General features: G+C 41.5%; 1 protein-coding gene across 3 annotated transcripts in view; it reads right to left on the bottom strand.

The window, feature by feature from the left end:
* P2RX2 (purinergic receptor P2X 2) overlaps positions 1-20,448 on the bottom strand; it is a 60,495-nt gene extending 40,047 nt beyond the window's left edge. For 2 of the 3 annotated variants that reach the window (XM_056528645.1, XM_056528642.1), the window contains exon 1: positions 14,268-20,448. The gene's annotated coding sequence lies outside the window, so the exon portion shown is untranslated. The remainder of the gene's footprint in view (positions 1-14,267) is intronic. The other variant, XM_056528644.1, reaches the window with a different exon arrangement.
* Between the last annotated feature and the right edge of the window lie 203 nt (positions 20,449-20,651).

The following is a 20,651-nucleotide window of genomic DNA, read 5'->3' as shown; positions in this document are numbered from 1 at the left end:
ACACTGCGAAGTTGAGTGCCATCGAGCAGCGTTGGGCTTCAAGGTTAGCCAATTACAGTTTCACCATCAAGTACAGAAGGGGCAAGTCGAATGTCAATGCCGACGTACTGACTAAGATGTCTCCCGGCGTGTAGAATCCCCTGATGAAGACGTGTGGGAAGAAGGGGAGATGCCCCCATTCTACCAACGGTTCGTGAACCATAATGTTGTGAATGCCCTCATGGTGGGTGAACCCAGGTCTGAATAGGTTAAAGAAGACCTATACACCTGGAAGACTCTTCAGGACAAAAGTCGAGTCATGGGGGATCTGTTGAACTACCTTTTGGCAAAAAAGGTACCAACCCGTCTACGCTGGGCCCAATATGACTAAGAGCTGAAACGTCTGTGGTGACAGAGGAAGCGGCTGTTTGTGCAAAAAGGAATGTTATACCAAAATTCTTTGGATCCGGTCGACTTCATCAGATTCTGGTTCCCCGAAGAGATGCGGCCATAGTCCTCAAGGCATACCATGATCAGTCGGGACACTTTGGAGTCCACAAGACCGAAGCTACTGTCAGGCAAAGATTCTATTGGTTCGGAATACGGAGCAAAGATTCTATTGGTTTGGAATACGGAGCAACATTGAGAAATGGCGCAGTGAATGTGCTGTCTGTAATGTCACTAAGAACGTGCGCAAGGACGCAAGAGCACCCCTCCATTCCATCCAGAGTGAAATGCCTAACCAGTTGGGCATGCTAGACCATGTCAAGTTGTCTCCAACCTGGTCCGGGTACATTTATGCTCTCACCATGGTGGATCACTACTCTAAATGGGTTGTCGTTGTACCCGTCAAAAACCTCACAGCCAAGACAGCGGCCCAGATGTTCTACTCCAATTGGGTGCAAACCCTTAGGTGTCCAGAGTCTGTCCTGACAGACCGTGGAACAGCCTTTGAGGCCCAACTCTTTCAAGAACTGTATAAATTCCATGGCTGCAAGAAACGCCAGACTACTGCTTACCACCCCCAGGGGAACAGGCTCTGTGAGCGCTTCAATCAAGTCTTTATCCACGTGTTGCGAGCAGCCTCTGTGTCAAGACAAGAAGAGTGGGACCGAACTATTGGAGATATATAATAATACAGTCCATTGTTCTATGGGATACACCCCTTTCTACTTGATGATGGGGCGACATGGGCAGCTGCCTAAAGACCAAACATTTGGGCTTCAAGCCCCGTTCAACAACTCTCCGTAAGCCTCCCTGGATTGGATCTCAGACCACCAGAGAAGAATCCAAGCGGCAAAAGAAATTGTCAGCAAGAAGATGGGTGAGGCCCAGCAGAGGCAACAGGAGGACTATAACCATCATGCTTCTGCCAAACCACTTCAATTGGGCAAGTCTGGCTGCGGACGTTTCCAAGGACCCAAAAGTTAGACTCTATCTGGGAGACAGAAACATACATGGTGACGGCCTTACCCTATCCGGAATCTGATGTATATGACGTAAAAAAGCCTGGGTACGAGCCACAAGTTGTTCACCGAAACCGAATCAAGTTATGTCTGAAAGAAAATCTTCCAGTGCTCCCAGCACCACCTCCTCCAGCTGACAGACCTGCGAGAGAGTATGTTCCAGGTGAGGGAATCCACCCATCCATGGATTTCCCCATGCTTTCTCCAACCCAACCTGCGATCTTCTGTGTCTCACCAGCATCGGGGCTGGTTCAACCTACTCTAGTCTCTACGCCAGTCCCAGTCTTGTCACAATTGGCTCCGGTCTATACACCAGTCTCTAGAAAACCAACTCTGTCTCCAGCGCAGATGCCAGCAACTATGGGCCCTACCAGTCCTGAACTAATACCAGCTCCTGAGTTCGTGAAGGCGAATCAGTTGCAGCCTCGGAAGTTCCAAGAGCTCCAGAAGAAGCAAGAGTTCCAGATTCCCCCGAGGTGGTGTTGCGTAGATCCCAAAGGTCTACTCAAGGACAGCTTCCCGCTAGATATAGGGAGTAAAAACAGTATCACACATAGTACAACTAATTCAGTCAGTCTCTATAATGTATATATGAATTAGTCAAAATGTCTAATCAGGACTATATCTAACGTGTCCATTACCAGTCCATATTGCCGAAATGTTTATATGTATCTAACATTTTTCCTGTCCCCGTGTACAAGGTGCTCTCCTGGCCAGAGGGTTCCCCTGCAACTTAAGTAAAGCACGTAGAGTGACAGAAATGCTGTATATTTAGGTAACAATAGTGTGTTGTATAAAATATGTCTAGAGTTCTGGGGAGAAGTGTTTTAGTACTGAAGGGCCCCAGTAGCTAAGGCATTGGGTAAATAGCCTCCGGCAGCCCAATCCGCAATTTATAGTTCAGTGTCTAGAGTGTAATGAATCCCGTGTGTCTAAAACAATTTATTTCCCAAAGGAGCATGTATGGACATTTCTTAAGTGCTACATGAACTCATCCCCTGTTGTTATTAACTATCCAGACCTGTGAAGGACATTTTATACCATGTGTTCAGGAAGCGTTGTCATTTTAAGACTGTTTACCATGTGACTTGTCATATGATTGTTACCCAGGAGGTACCAATGACCAGGTGATCCCAGGGGTGACCTATGGGTGTGATGAGGGCAGATGTTGTTACCCTAGGCGAAAAAAATTACCCTCATGCAGTCCTGTATATGAAAAAATGAGAAACTTATAGGGGTCAGAATAGGGCGATTTTAAACAAACTTATTTTGTTAAGTTTTTTTAATCCCTTAAAGGGGTACACCCCCTCCCATAGACTTGCATTTTGGGGGCGGGGTGAGACGTCACATGGGGGGGGGCAGGGAGTCATGACGTCACGATACTCCGGCCCAGTAGTCGTGACCCGGCAGACTCCCAGAGGTGGCAGCTGCATGCGAAATAGCGTGGGTCCCCAGCGGCGGGACCCCTGCGATCAGACATCTTATCCTCTATCCTATGGAGAGGGGATAAGATGTCCTGGGGCCAGAGTACCCCTATAAGAACTCAGCAAATTTTCATTTTTTCATTTTTGTTTTTTCCTCCTTCCCTTCTAAAAATCATAACGCTTTCAATTTTGTACCTACAGACCCACATAAAGTCTTGTTTTTTGCATCACCAATTGTACTTTTTTTTAGTGACATCACTTATTTTAAAATATAATCTGCAGCGAAACAAAATAAAATATTTGTGAGGTGAAAAAAAAATGCCATTTTGTAATTTTGGGGGCAACCGTTTCTATGCAGTGCACTTTTCGGTAAAAATGACACCTTATGTTTATTCTGTAGGTCCATACAGTTAAAATAAAACTCATATAAATTGGGTATTTTTGTATTTTTAATACTATAAAATACTATAAAAAATTATAAACTACATGCACCAAAATTAGTATGTTTAAAATTGGCATCTTCTGACCCCTATAACTTTTTTATTTTTCCACTTACAGTCATGGCTGTAAATGGAAAAAAGAAAATGAAGTATTTCTCACAGGAAAGGATTGCAGTAACACATGTTTTGCTATACACATGTTTATTCCCTTGGAATAAACCAAAAAAGGGAGGAAAAAATGCAAATTGGACATAATGTCACACTAAACCCCAAAAATGGGCTGGACAAAATTATTGGCACCCTTTCAAAACTATGGAAAAATAAGATTGTTTCAAGCATGTGATGCTCCTTTCAACTCTGGGGCAAGTAACAGGTGTGGGCAATCTAAAAATCTCACCTGAAAGCAGATAAAAAAGGAGTTCACTCAGTTCACTCAGTCTTTGCATTGTGTGTCTGTGTGTGCTACACTAAGCATGGACAACAGAAAGAGGAGAAGAGAACTGTCTGAGGACTTGAGAACCAAAATTGTGGAAAAATATCAACAATCTCAAGGTTACAAGTCCATCTCCAGAGATCTAGATTTGCCTTTGTCCACAGTGCGCAACTTTATCAAGAAGTTTGCAATCCATGGCCCTGTAGATAATCTCCCTGGGCATGGACAGAAGAGAAAAATTGATGAAAGGTGTCAACACAGGATAGTCCGGATGGTGGATAAGCAGCCCCAAACAAGTTTCAAAGATATTCAAGCTGTCCTGCAGGCTCAGGGCGCAACAGTGTCAGCGCAAACTATCTGTCGACATTTCAATGAAATTAAACGCTATGGCAGGAGACCCACAGACATAAAAAAAAATCTACATTTTGCCAAAATGAACTTGAGTAAGCCAAAATCCTTCTGGGAAAACTCTCATTATTGCTTTGATTGACTCCCGCCTTGACTACTGTAACTCTTTACTAATAGGCCTTCATTTCTCCAAACACTCTCCTCTCCAGTCCATCCTTAATGCCGCAGCCAGACTCAGACGCAAGCGCTGGAGAGTTCTGAAGTGGCCAGCAAGGTGGTCATTATTATACAGTAAGGTGCAAAAAGGGGGCATTGTGTGGGGCATTAAGTGGAAAACTATTAGTGTGTGAAGAATAAAATGAGCGCTATTACTGACAGGTAGCACTAAGAAGATCACTGTTCTAGTATATGTGGGCACTATTAATGATGTACTATAACAGTGATCTCCTCAGTGCTGTCTATCAATAATAGCACCCACATATACTATAACAGTGATCTTCTCAGTGCTGCCTGTCAGTAATAGCGCCCACATATACTATAACAGTGATCTTCTCAGTGCTGCCTGTCAGTAATAGCTGACAGGCAGCACTGAGAAGATCACAGTTATAGTATATGTGTGCGCTATTACTGACAGGCAGCACTGAGAAGATCAGTTATAGTATATGTGGGTGTTATTACTGACAGACAGCACTGAGAAGATCACTGTTATAGTATATGACTGTTATAGTATATGTGTGCGCTATTACTGACAGGCAGCACTGAGAAGATCAGTTATAGTATATGTGGGTGTTATTACTGACAGACAGCACTGAGAAGATCACTGTTGTAGTATATGACTGTTATAGTATATGTGTGCGCTATTACTGACAGGCAGCACTGAGAAGATCAGTTATAGTATATGTGGGTGTTATTACTGACAGACAGCACTGAGAAGATCACTGTTATAGTATATCACTGTTATAGTATATGTGGGCGCTATTACTGACAGGCAGCACTGAGATCACTGTTATAGTATATGTGGGCGTTCTTACTGACAGATAGCACTGAGAAGATCACTGTTATAATATATGTGGGTGCTAATACTGACAGGCAGCACTGAGATCACTGTTATAGTATATGTGGGCGTTCTTACTGACAGATAGCACTGAGAAGATCACTGTTATAGTATATGTGGGTGCTAATACTGACAGGCAGCACTGAGAAGATCACTTACAGTATATGCGGGCGTTATTACTGACAGATAGCACAGAGAAGAAGGGCCACACTTAGTCTAAAACCGGCCCTGCACACAGGATTTGAAATGAAGGGAAAGCACTTGATGGAAATGTTAGCAGAATGCCCAGGGCGTGTCCAGCTTTACTGTTTGCAGGAAGATGGCACAACAAGTCCCCCTTTGGGTGAACTCCGGGGGATGGAGCCAGAGGTCTACTTTGGGCTGACTCCCAGGGAGTATGCAAGAAGCCCACTTTGGGCTGATGACCAGGAAAGTATACGCACAGCTTTGCAATAGAGGGTCAGTATGTTATGGTAATGTCTGGGGGGGGGGGGGGTGCCACAGGCCCCTTAAGGGCTGACTCCGGAAGAGGGCGCCACAGGCCCCCTATGGGCGGACTCTCAGCGAGGGCGCAATAGACCCCATTTTTGCTGAATCCAGGAGAGGGCACCACAGGCCCTCCTTGGGCTGACTTGGGAGGAGGGTGACACAGGCCCTTTTTAGGCTGAATCCAGGGAGAGCACCACAGGCACTTATTTGGCCTGACTCCCCTGTAGGCTGCCACTAAAATCCTAGGGCAAGTAACTGTACTCTATGGGAGAGATGTCGGCTAAAGGTGAAGAATGTTTCCATCCCATCATTTCTGAATAAGGGCTATCTATCCTATATATTTTACACAAATGTGTTGATTGTTGTTATGGCAGATTTGGCAGACATATGTGATTAGGTGCTAGGGGTAGCTTTGGTTATACTTTTGGAAAATAAAGTATTGGCCAGAAGAAAACTCAGATGACACACAAGTTCTGGAACAATTGACTACCATCTATAGGCAAGATGGAGATTCACACTTTATGACTATAGGCAACCCAATACATTCTGCACATGAAAGATTATTTTTCTGTATGGTAATTGTGACAAATATATGTGATCATGTACTATTGGCAGCTATGTTTACAAAATAAAGTATTGATCAGAAAAAAAGGTTCTGGTGGCTGCTAAAGGCATAAACAGTTTTCATTCCCAACATTTCGAATCACAGGCTAATATATATATATATATATATATATATATATATATATATTACTCATTGGTGTGGTTTGCTGTATGTCGTGACAGATATCTGTGATCATGTGATAGGGGTAGTTTATTTTGTAAAATTAAGTATTGGACAGAAGAAAAGTCCAATATCACACAAGTCCTTGGGCAAGTGATTGCCCTCTATTGGAAAGATGCCAGAAAAAGATGATTTTTTTTTCACAGTTTACCTTACACTATATATGTTACAAATAGAAGAGTTGCTCCCTGTATGGCAATGCAACAACCAAGGCCAATAGATGGGAGAAGTGCCAGGTAAAGTTCAAGACTGTAATGAGGCTTATCTGTTTTGCCCACTTGTTGCCATTTTTATGTATTATCGTAAGGTGTTTTGTATGAATTACTTAAGAGATTGTGATTTATAATGCAACACATGTGGTAGTGTAGGTCTGCCCTTCTTTTGATAAAATTTGTAGTGTGTGATAATGAAAGTTCTAACTCCCTTCCTGGAGTGTGTAGCAGTGTTATATACAGAGGGTTCAGTGTGTGGCAGCATATTCAGCAGGTACAGTGTTTGGCAGTATTCTATTCAGTGGCTCAGTGTGTGGCAGGGTTATATTCAATGGGTAAGGTGTGTGGCATGTCCTGAACTATCAAGTTACTGATGTAATGTTTCCAGAGGTGCGATTCAAATGTTTAACAGGTTCCCTACTTGACGTAAAGGACGCCCATGGTGTAGTGCCTCGCAGAAAAGTTTTTACAATGTAAAAATACAGCGCAAGTCAAGGCTATGTTCACACTGCAGTGGTGCACTGTGTTCAGGGTCTGTTTTTTGTTCCAAATGGACCATGAATGGGTCGGAAAACACTGCAGTTGTGCTCTGTGTTCAGGGTCCTGTTTGTTGTTCTCCGACCCATTCATGGTCCATTTGGCACAAAAAAAAAACAGACACCGATGGGTCACGACAGGTCATATTGACTTTGAATGGGGTCCGTGGATATACAGAAGTTGAGCAGAGAAATTTGGACATGCAGGATTATCCTCTCTGCCTAACTGCCATAACTTGAATGAACTTGGCTAGCGGAGGTCCTCTGTAAGGAGCTCAACACTAATAACTCAGTATTACTTAGAACAGTTTTAATACATGAGGTCCAGTATCTCTAACTCATGCAAATATGTTTTTCAGGTAATAGCTTTATATTCACTATGTTAGTTTTCAGTCTATATATCTCCAGGTGTTTTATATAGTTCGGATTTTCTTCATTCCTAGCGCATCCCTTCTGGAACTAAGAGCTCCTTTAATTTGCGCATTATAAAACATAAGTGTCTATACCCCACCCATAAAAAACTGACAGTAATTGATCAAAATGTAAGGATTTTCTTGTACTTCTTCTATGTAAGACGTAACTATTCTATTTTACCATATAAGGGTTATATGAGGGCTTATTTTTTTAGCTGTGATTTGTAGTTTTATATATATATATATATATATATATATATATATATATATCACTTTTGCATATATGTGACTTTTTAATCACTTAAATTTTTTCTGGGATGTGATGTGACCAAAAAGCAGCAATTTTGAACATTCTATTTTTGGTTTACGCAACTCACAATGTGGAATCATTAACATTAGATTTTAAAAGTTCTGACACTTACACATGTGACAATACCAAATATGTTTGATGTGACCAAAAAGCATACATTTTAGCATTTATGTGACTTTTTAATCACTTTCACTTAAAAATCACTCATAAAATCTTTTAACCAATTCATAGTAATAGTTTACAAGTTAATAAACTACATCATCCTTTTCATCCTCATCCATTTGCAACCTTTGTAACACCTCTAGTGTTGATATACAGTGTCACTATGGACCATGGACTTCCACAGTGGATGTCTGCGTGTCAAGTGAGCAGAGGTTGAGGTTATCTAACCTCTCTATAGACATGTCACAGTGTGAGTAAATAATAACAGATCCTTCCCATAACCAGACACATCAAGAAAAGAAACGTTATTTAACTATATGATGGCATTGCTACTAAAGAGAAGTTGCTTAAAAACAGTTTGCCTGTACTGTATTGTTGTGTTAAATATTATTACTCTATATGCACACTCGGAGAAGCACAGGCTTCAGTTATACAATTGTTTATATCAAATGTCAGAAATAGTGTTCAAAGGAACGGCATTATCTTAGTAAATACCTAATATATAAACTGCCTGTACACACAAAGGGGCAATTGGTGAGGGGGGGGGGGGGCGACTTCTCTCTTTACAGTCATGTCACATCTTGTAGGGTAGACAGTGAACCCTAAGCTATCCCAGCCCACTGTCCAAACCTACCTGGACGATCCACCCTAAATGGCTTCCCCTAATTTGGCAACATTCTCTACAATGATTAAGTGTGCATGAAGTATAAGAACAGATGTAGTCAACAGGCGACCACATAGTCAACCAAACTATCTAAGATCCTAGGGACCCCATTCTCTAGCTCCCCCTGTACCTCAGTTGAGCAGGAATTCTCTGAGAAATTGAGAGAGAAGCAATGTATTTTTTAAACAAGGACCTATATTGTTGGACCTTGGTATGAGCTGATGCACTGTCTAAGTGCTCAAACTCAGATCCTGCATAATCTTTATCCTGATGGCACATCCTGGCCTTCCAGACCCTGGTGACCTGGTCTGAAGCACGGGAGATGCCTTCTAAGCCTGACTCGATTACAGGACATGATCGGTCCGCAACTAAGATGGCTTTGCTTGTGCCAGGATGCAAGATGGCGCTGTAGCACGGCCGCACTCCTTCCCCCTTTGCACAGGGGACCTGGGTACCTGCAGAAGGGAGCGCAGAGGCACAGGAACCTACATTTAACAATGCAGATACCCTTCTTCAGGCCTTTCCAGCCTGCAAGACTTCCCTCAAAGGTAAAATGGAGAAAATCAAAGTGGATGTGGGGCTCCTTAGGCAGGACATGCAGAATCTCTGTGCTCAGCCTATGTCACCCTGTCCTTGTATATCTGGGTTGGGGGACACTGTGGCTCCCATGCCTAAATTTCTCACTTCCCTCACAGCACAGGCGGAGCAAGCTAAACAGAAAAATAATGATCTTGAAAACCAGCTACATCGGAACAGTGTTGAACAGTGGCTGAAGGAACTGTTTCCTGATGTTTTATTCTCCCCTGCGTTTGCAGTAGAACGAGCCCACCAAGTCTCTGCTAAATTGCCTATCCCTGAAGCTCCACCAAGACCTTTATTGGCAGGATCCGGACCTGATCCTACGGTCTGCCCACAGGCTGCAAGTCATCACATTTGAGAACGCCAAGGTTTCTATATTCCCTGATTTCTTTGTATTTACAGAGGCACAGAGCTACCTTCGCTTCTGTCAAGGTTCGACTGAAGAGCAAAGGGGTCCCTTATTCCATGGCGTACCCAGCAAGGTTGAGAGTTGTGCATGGAGACAGAGCAGTTTTCTTCTCTATGCCGCAAGAAGCAAACAAGGATCTATGTTATGCATTGTGAATCCTAAACAAATTTGGTAGCCCGAGGCGATAAGGTACAGGATTTATTACCTATACAATCTCATATTGCCCAAAAGAAACCTTTTGACACATTTTTTCTTTTTTTGTGGACAACTATACTTTTTTTTGCAAAAAAACAAAAATCCACAACTACAAGTGGGCCTTATAAGTTGCATCTGGGCCCATACTGTGCACAGATCACATATGATGACATGATAAAATGGTGATACCTTAGTAGAAGAGCTGTCATGGCTATTTAGGGCACATTCCGTTGATCTTCTTGTGTAGTCTGCTCATAGAGATACCAATAGCACTAGTAATAGCAATCAAAAGACTGCTATAAATAGTTCCCTATGAGGACTTAAAATATGTAAAATAAATAGAAAAACTTTTTAAAAATGTGAATAAGCACCTCCCCTAATAAACATTTATTTCCTTTTTTTTTTTAAAGTGAAGAAAAAAAAAAAATTAATAAACATATTTGGTATTGTCACATGTGTAAGTGTCAGAACTTTTAAAATATAATGCTAATGATTCCACATGTGAGCGGCGTAAACCAAAAATAGAAAGTTCAAAATTGCTGTTTTTTGGTCACATCACATCCCAGACAAATAACAGCTCAAAAAAATAAGTCCTCATATAACCCATATATGGTAAAAATAAGAAAGCTATAGGGGTCAGAATAGGGAAGTTCTAAAAAGATACTTATTTGGTTACAAAAAGTTTGGGTTATTTAAAATCAGTACAATAAAAGATTAAACTGTGGTATAACTTACCTGGATCCGCGGTCCAGTTCTGCTGCTTATTAACAGGCATTGCTAATATGTTAAACCCTAGCTTTACGCAATGAAGGTGGAAGCCAGCAAGAAGGCAGGAGAGCTGGGTCCTGCATCCATTGCGCAAAGCAGGAGATTAACATATTAGAAATGCCGGCTAATAACCGGTCTAAAACCAGAACCAGACCACGGATCCGGGTAATTTATACATAATTTTAATCCAGTTCACCAGCACTATAATCCTGTGTATTGGGTTTAGTGTTTGTGAACTGGCTGTCAGTTTCACTTTAAAGGGGTAGTCCAGTGGTGAAAAACGTATCCCCTATCCTAAGGATAGGGGATAAGTTTGAGATCGCGGGGGGTCTGACCGCTGGGGCCCCCTGCGATCTCTCTGTACGGGGGCCAGGCTCTCCGGCCAGATAGCGGGTGTCGACCCCCGCACGAAGCGGCGGCCGACACGCCCCCTCAATACATCTCTATGGCAGAGCCGGAGATTGCCGAAGGCTAGCGCTTCGGCTCTGTCATAGAGTTGTATTGAGGGGGTGTGTCGGCCGCCGCTTCGTGTGGAGGTCGACACGCCCCCTTCCCGCGGGCTGTCGGGGCTCCGTACAGGAGATCGCAGGGGACCCCAGCGGTCGGACCCCCCGCTATCTCAAACTTATCCCCTATCCTTAGGATAGGGGATAAGTTGGTCACCACTGGATATCTCCTTTAAGGCCAAAATGGGCTGTGTTCTTAAGGGGTTAATTCCTTGCAATCAATACAGGGTCTCAGACCACCACCCTTTCTCCCTACAAAGAAAAACCTTGCCCCCACAGGAGACACTGAAGGACAGATGTGGCCCTTTTGCAAACTTTTCTGAATGTAATCCTTTATAGCTTGTCTTTCAGGGCCAGACAGATTGTAAATCCCACAAGTGCGATACTTAGCACTAGGCACCAGATCAATTGCACAATCATTGTGGGGGATGGGCATCGGAACCAGTTTTGAATAAACAATAAACTTAAAACATAAGCAAAATCTGTAGGTTACTGTAGTGATTAGATGATGACTTGTAATGCCAAAGTATAATGCAGTATAATAACTACAGTGCAGTAGGTCTATTTACTTTATTAACCTAAACAAAGCCAGTCAGTGACTGTGTTTTTGCCCACTTCCTGCACATTCCCCCCTACCCACCCAGATCTGTATACTGCTGCTATGGGATAAGGATCTATAGAAGTTATATACCTTGAAAAACAGCCCATAACATGGTAAAAATGCTACAAAAATGCTGTAAAAAAGGCAAAATGTGAACATAACCTAAAAAAAAAAAAAAAAAAAAATCTCCATAAAACATTTCTCTAAAAAAAAAAAAAAAAATAATGTAAACTGACCCCAGTGTCAGCAGTTTAGGCTGTTGGGGTCTAGCCAGAATATTAGATAACCAGGTGCAGTGATAAAACTTCAAACCCTGTCTCTGCAAACCAAAGGCAGCATTAGGAAATGATTTCAGTGATGGAATCGAAATCACTAATGCACAAAACCTCTGCATGCCACTTCAACTTTAACAGGTAAGCACAAGGCATAGCCTTCTATATTGTTCCCTAATAATAGAATATGCTGCACTATACGAGTAAAGTGCTTCTTTAAGACATTTTATTACAGTAGAGAAGTGTTTCCCAACCAGGGTGCCCTCAGCTGTTGCAAAACTACAACTCCCAGCATGCTGGGAATTGTAGTTTTACAGCAGCCAGGGGCACCCTGATTGGGAAACACTGCAGTAGAGAAATCAAGAAGGGAGAGATTATGGCAAATAAGTCCTCCATGACATTATTGTGCATTAAAGAATTCACTCAATAAATGTTTTTACCTAAAGACCGTAAGGCATGTTCCCATTGTCCTCTGCAAAACATAAGGAAATACAGAGAGGTGTTCCTTTACAATCATAAAGATAAGACTTTGTAGAAGCTTCGGTCTGTGGATGCGGAGCATGAATGAGACAGGTAGGTGTGACGCCAAGGTCAGGAGACAAATAGCATACATCACCTCATTCCTTTATCGTACTATAAAAGTGCTCTCTGATTCACACACAGCCACTTCTATGGGTACTAAGGCTACATTGTTCTACAGCTATGGATTGTATTGAGGAAAGGACAGAAATGTTTCCATGAGATGGGTTTTGGTGGCTTTGTGCAGTTTTGTTCCACGATTTGTGAAACTGCAACACACATTCTGACTGGTGCAATATACATAGATGCTTGTATAAGTATGTTTTGGAGGGCTTGTATAGTTGTACCAATGCTCTGTCTCATTGCCTTATTTACCGTAAATGGGGAGAAGGTTAAGTCCAGACCTAGACGGAGTTGGATCATGCCCGGAACACTATGGTGTGGAGTCGGAAGCGCTGCAGAAAACTTTACCAGCTTAGGTGAGATGAATACACCAAAATCGGTGTAGATCCAACATCCCTGCAGATATATATATATATATACACCCATATACACACAATAAAGTGATATGACAACCGGCAAAAACTGCACCCTACAAATGATATGTAATTATCTTCTCTGTAAGGACTAGTATACAGATGAATTCCTCCTCTTAGGAATTCTACTTGTACAAGCAGACACTTTTTTGGGGGGGATATTTAGGCTTTATGTACATATAAACTTACTCATGTTTTCTCATGTAATGTTTTTCTTCTTAGGTGTATTTGATGGGGTGGACCGCTGCTGCAGAGAACATGACCACTGCTTTCCACAGATTCAATCATTTGAATATTTGTATGGGATTCGGAATTACAGGTTTCACACCATCTCCCACTGTGACTGTGACCAGAGGTGAGAATCGGACTTAGAGAATGCTTAGAAATCATATTTTCTGGAAACCTGGTTTGGAGAATTTTTTAAAAAATGTAGCTTACTGATCGGAGATCTTAGCTGAGAGAATGTGCAGTGAATGCATGAACTGGGAACAGAGCAGTGGCCAGGGAACAAGTAACTTCTGTTGGTGGGGGTCAAACCCCCACCAATTAGTTAGTTGCTCCCTATCTTGTGGATAACTACCTTAAGGGAGTTATCCAGAGAAAAATAGTTATACAGATTTGTAAATTACTGCTACCGTATTTAATAATCTTAACCATTCCAGTACTTATCGGCTGCTGTATGCTCCACAGAAAGTTGGGTAGTTCTTTTCGATTTGACCACAGTGCTCTATGCTGCCACCCCTGTCGGTGTCAGGGAACTGTCCAGAGTAGGAGCAAATTCCCATAGCAAACCTCTCGTGCTCCGGACAGTTCCTGACATGGACAGAGATGGCAGCAGAGAGCCCTGTGGTCAAGCTGGAAAGAACTATACAACTTTCTCTGGAGAATACAGCAGCTGATAAGATTTTTAAATAGAAGTAATTTACAAATCTGTATAACTTTCTGGCACCAGTTGATTTAAAAAGGTTTTAATTCTTTCACTATGCAAGCAAACAGCAACTGAACCACTCGATTGCTGGAGGAGAATATTTTTTATTTGCCAATAAGTCAGTCCACATGGCGTAAAACAAGGCCTACATGACAAGGAATATTGCTGAGGTCTATCTGTGGCTTCCTCTAGTAGCATGTTGCTATAACATGAGTAAGTTTACTTCTATTTTACTCTTACCACCATTGGTCTCATGTCTTCATTGTTTCCTTAGGTTTAGACTGTGTCTTCACGCCCTTAATGATACAATGTCCTCAATTGTTGGCAGCGTGTTTTTCAACATCTTGGAAATGCCCTGCTTCAGCCTGAGAGAGGAGGAACAGTGTGTAGAGTGGTACTGGTGGGGAGGGTGAGTTTCTGGTTCTAATACTGAATTTGCTCTACTTGTAAGGGCTTAGTTCTATTGAAATGCTGGCAGAGGTAAACAAGCTTTAGTTGCACAGTAATATTCAGTAATATGTAGTAATGCCCAATTTTTCTATGTATCTTTTTACTAGTTGCAAAAATAATGGCACTGTACCAAAAGCCGAGCTTCACAATCCAGAGATCTTCAACTCCAGCAATCCAGAAGGTCACACATCTGCCTCAATACGTCACAAAGATGGACAGAGGGTGGAATCCAGCTCACATATACCCAATCTTACATCTAGCCCTCCGTCACTGGCAAACAATGCAAAGTCAAGAAGAAGACGGCTGAAGAAACTGCAGAGAGCGCAAACTAAAAGAGAAAGTCAAGGAATCTCAAAGGAAAGCGGTATAGCAGAAGAAAAATCTAAAAAACTGCATGTAAAAGCCAAACAGTACTCAAAACACTGATAAAAAAAAAGCTACGTGGACAAAAGTTCAGGTAAACAACCAATTATTTAAATAAAAATAAATTTCTTAACAGTAGGAACAGCCATGTAAATGGAACAAAAGACACATTGCAAAAATATCTATCTTGCTGGAGATTAGAGATTTATTCTAGAACAGGGCTGGTTCACGCGCTGCATAAAAGCCTTCAGCGATGAACGCTGCAGAACTACGCATGATCCAGTGTATGGCATCACAGAAGATGTAACACAGATGTATGTGGTCCTGGAAAACACTGGTTTATGACAGACAGAACTAACATGCAGCTGAATTCCTGTCGCTACCACATAATCACATTGTTTTCTTTGCACTCACTATAAAGTATTTTATTATATTAGGCATACAAGAATACCACAATGCTCTATGTGGCTACTGTGCTATATACACATTTTTGGTAGCAAAGTTATTTATAATGTAATCTTAACTTTGGGTTACAAAAGAGTCAAGGGATTTCCCATTTCTAGGCCCATTTAAACGAATGTATTTCAGTTTTCTCAGTTTATAAGTTCTGTATACAGTACATTTTATTTCAAGTGATAGTTTAAATGACCACTAAACCTAAAATAACCTATGATGTACAGTAACTAATGTGATATGTGTAGATATACCTGTTCGGTATATGGGGGGGTGGATATTCTCCTATACATAGAACACTTTAGATCACTGTCCTTACCCTGACACAACTGGCTGCTAACATGGAGAAGTGTGTGTGTATAATTATATTGCTAATTTCTTCATGGGAATCATGGGACACATTTTTAAAAACCTGCCTAGAAGAAAAATTGCTGAGTTGCCCATAGCAACCAATCAGATCATTTTTCAGAGGCCTTTTCAAAAATAAAAGAAGCGATCTGATTGGTTTCTATGGGCAACTCAGTGTCTTTACCTCTGGTCAGGTTTTGTTAAATCTGACCCAATTTCTCTTTTATATATTATTGGGGGCCAATCGTTGTACCCAAACAATTCCCTGTTAGCCCCTGAGCAGCACTGAGAATTTCATGCATAATGTGACAACGCATAACTAAATAAGAAAAGTAAAACAAAGTATGACAAAGGAACATGTCATAAGGCCTTTTAAGACCCGATAATGAGAAGCGATCTTGCTGGACGGAGCTTGTTTACTATTTACAAGGCTCGGCCATTTGTGCAGCCCTTATACTCCATCATTGTCGGCCGCATATCCTGTTTACATAAGGCGATATGTAGCTGATAACAATCATTTCATTGGCCACACAAAGAGATCCATCAGCCAACACCACCGTTAGCTCATTCGGCAGCTGACATTAGACCATTTCACACAAGCCGATTATGGGGAACAAGTGTTCCAAGGAATGCTTATTAAGCTGAAACATGACATTTTTGTATTGTTCTTTGTATTTTTAGAACTTATAACTATACATTTCTATATTTTATACTAAAAAAAAATATTTTTTTCCTGTAAAGTATTTTGCTTGTAAATAAAGTTGTAGAATGAAATTCATATCATGTTACTGCGCATACTGGAAAATTAAAAAAAAGCATATGTGAAACATAAACCTTTACATTTTCATATGTTTTCCATTTACTGTAATGTAAAAACAATAAAGTATACAGGAGGTATATGTTTCTCAAGAAGCATAGTAAAGTATGGTATGCTATGCTATTGCATCCCACAAAATTAAGAGTACACAGAAGTAAACAAGGCAAAAGTGGTCACAAGTATGCACTTTTGCACTAGGGGGATTAAACTGGCAGAGTCACTGGTAGAGAAGGATCTGGGTGTACTTGTAGATCACAGACTACAGAATAGCATGCAATGTCAGGCTGCTGCTTCCAAAGCCAGCAGGATATTGTCATGTATAAAAAGAGGCATGGACTCAAGGGACAGGGACATAATACTCCCCCTTTATAAAGCATTGGTACGGCCTTACCTGGAATATGCTGTTCAGTTTTGGGCTCCGGTTCATAGAAAGGATGTCATGGAGCTGGAAAAATCAACTAAACTAATAAGGGGCATGGAACATTGTAGTTATGAGGAAACATTAAAATAATTACAGTTGTATAGTCTTGAGAAGAGACTAAGAGAAGGGGGTATATGACCAATTTATTGAAATAAATAAATGGACCATACAAAAAAATATGGGAAAAATCCTGTTCCTGGTAAAAAAATAAAAAAAAAATAAAAAAAGACAAGGGGACACTGCCTCTGCCTGGCAAAAAAGACAAGCCTACTTTAATATAAGAACTGTGAATTTGTGGAAAAGTCTACCTCAGGAACTGGTCACAGTAAAAAGATTTTTTAGAGAATAATAACATTAATGCATATGTAGAAATGATCAATTATCAGTTATCACATCCCATCCCCTTCATCAATCCATACCCCTTCCCTTTATTCATTGAGCTGAACTTGACAGACATGTCTTTTTCCAATCGTACTAACTATATAACTATGTCACCTGGAGTCACTGATATTTAATATATAACATATATTTTATAGAAAAAGAAATCTGTACGTATATCATGATCACCACCAGTAAATCTCAGTGCACAGATAATATAGACTTTGTCTAAAAAGTAAAGATTTTATTATTCCTGCTAGGTTCTAAGCACATTTTTTATTTCAAAGTTTAGATTGCTATGTGAAAATGGCCTTTGACTGTGAATATTCCACAATCCACTAGAGGCAAAACATTGCAAACAATACAAACACGTGAAACAGTCATAAGAGGGTGAACTAAAAAAGAAATGTCCACATGATGTGCATTTCCTTCAGAGCAATATACCTAACTATGTGAGGTGCATTACATTGTACAGCATAGAAAAGTACTCAAACAGTCAGTGCTGAAACAATACCAAACCCCCAAAAATCTATTCTGCCACTACAGGCAGACAGTACTGGAACCCAGGCAGCCTGCTTCCTTCTTCTTAATAATGAAACATCAGGACACTTGTAGAACATCTTAGAAAATACAACAGTGCAACAAAAGGGCAGCTGAGTGGGTATGGCACATCTGGTCAGACTGCGAGTGGGCAGAGGGTATCAGCATTTAGCGTTTTCCCACTCAACTAAGATGGCAAATCTTCTAATACATGAAAAACAACATAAAATATACAGATACATATCCTCATTTCTGCATTAACACCTTATAGAACATTTGTTTGAAGTAAATTCATAGAATTGTATATCCCTTTATGTACCAGTCTTCTGCACAACTAGTTAACTTCTACATTCTTTCTTCATTTGCAAGCTAAGACTTTGGTCTCATAGGATTCAGATTTCTCGGATAGTTTTTCTGTAAAGCTGATAGTAAGCCAGCCAATATGTCAGACTAGTCAAACATATATTTTTACTTTATGTAAGGGAATGACTGGTGTACTTATGTATGTAAGATTATTATGCGTGTATAGACCTGATTTAATGTGCCTTTGATGACACCTAGTGGTAATCTCTGAATACTGCAGTTACAGAGGAATTCTGGAGTTTGGAGCAAAAAATTGAATGGTGGCTGCAGGGTCATTATACACAATAAAGCAGTATAATACTAATCCTACAGCCTAAACATGTATACTTACCTTTTTGTCATACCTTTTCTCCTTATGTGCTTCTTCACAGCCAGACTAGATATGGCTTTAGCTGCAGCTCATGTGGGTAGCAGACTACCGTTCCCATCATGCATGCCTGACATCAAGCATAGCTGTGCTTCTCCACCTGTATTTCTATGTATCTCTATCTTCTTATGCACTTCATATTGTGCTCCCTCTCATACTGCTGAGCCTCTCATAGTAGTTCCTAATTCCCATGTTCTTCTATTTAATAACTCCCAATGCTATCAACAAAAAACCCTAAGGAGGGTAAGGGGTCCTTTAATAGAAAAACCACCAACTCCTGGGCCAAGGCCCCGAGTAACAAACACCCCTTTATATTGTGCCCACCTATAAAAATTAACTTTTACTTATTGTCAAATAAACCCTATGAACAGTGAATTAAAATTACACTGTGATGATACTATTATCAGTACCAGATATACACTGCTCCAAAAAAATAAATGGAACACTAAGATAACACATCCTAGATCCGAATGAATGAACTAATCGTATAAAATACTTTCGCCTTTACATAGTTGAATGTTCTGACTACAAAATCACACAAAAATTATCAATGGAAATCAAATTTATCAACCCATGGAGGTCTGGATATGGAGTCACAACCAAAATCTAAGTGGAAAACCACACTATAGGCTGATCCAACTTTGATGTAATGTCCTTAAAACAAGTCACAATGAGGCTCAGTAGTGTGTGTGGCCTCCACGTGCCCGTATGACCTCCCTACAACGCCTGGGCATGCTCCTGATGAGGTGGTGGATGGTCTCCTGAGGGATGTCCTCCCAGACCTGGACTAAAGCATCTGCCAACTCCTGGACAGTCTGTGGTGCAACGTGGCGTTGGTGGATGGAGAGAGACATGATGACCCAGATGTGTTCAATCGGATTCAGGTCTGGGGAACGGACGGGCCAGACCATAGCATCAATGCCTTCCTCTTGCAGAAACTGCTGACACACTTTAGCCACATGAGGTCTAGCATTGTCTTGCATTAGGAGGAACCCAGGACCAACCGCACCAGCATATGTGTGGCACCCCAAATAAATGCCACCCAACACCATTACTGACCCACCGCCAAACCGATCATGCTGGAGGATGTTGCAGGCAGCAGAACATTCTCCACGGCGTCTCCAGACTCTGTCACATGTGCTCAGTGTGAACCTGCTTTCATCTGTGAAGAGCACAGGGTGCCAGTGGTGAATTTTCCACTCTTGGTGTTTTCTGGGAAATGCCAAACATCCTGCACGGTGTTGGACTGTAAGCACAACCCCCACCTGTGGACATGGGGACCTCAAACCACCCTCATGGAGTCTGTTTCTGAACATTTGAGTGGACACATGCACATTTGTGGCCTGCTGGAGGTCATTTTGCAGGGCTCTGGCAGTGCTCCTCCTTGCACAAATGCAGTGGTAGCGAAGCGGCCCTGCTGCTGGGTTGTTGCCCTCCTACGGCCTCCTCCACATCTCCTGATGTACTGGCCTGTCTCCTGGTAGCGCCTCCATGCTCTGGACACTACCCTGACAGACACAGCAAACCTTCTTGCCACAGCTCACATTGATGTGCCATCCTGGATGAGCTGCACTACCTGAGCCACTTGTGTGGGTTGTAGATTCAGTCTCATGCCACCACTAGAGAGAAAGCACCGCCAGCATTAAAAAGTGGCCAAAACATCAGCCAGGAAGCATAGGAACTGAGAAGTGGTCTGTGGTCACCACTCCTTTATTGCGGGTGTCATGCTAATTACCTATAATTTCCAACTGTTGTCTGTCCCATTTGCACAACAGCATGTGAAATTGATTGTCAATCAGTGGACAGTGTGATTTCACAGAAGTGTGATTGATTTGGAGTTACATTGTGTTGTTTAAAGGGGTATTCCAGGCAAAACTTTTTTTATATATATATCAACTGGCTCCGGAAAGTTAGACCGATTTGTAAATTACTTCTATTAAAAAATCTTAATCCTTCCAATAGTTATTAGCTTCTGAAGTTTTCTGTCTAACTGCTCAATGATGATGTCACGTCCCAGGAGCTGTGCATAATGGGAGAATATCCCCATAGGAACTGCACAGATCACGGGACGTGAGTCATCAGAGAGCAGTTAGACAGAAAACAGCAACTCAACTTCAGAAGCTA

Source organism: Hyla sarda, chromosome 1 (assembly GCF_029499605.1).
Source record: "Hyla sarda isolate aHylSar1 chromosome 1, aHylSar1.hap1, whole genome shotgun sequence".
NCBI lineage: Eukaryota > Metazoa > Chordata > Amphibia > Anura > Hylidae > Hyla > Hyla sarda.
Note: the sequence above shows the minus strand (reverse complement) of the source record. Positions and strands in the feature narration are given on the sequence as shown.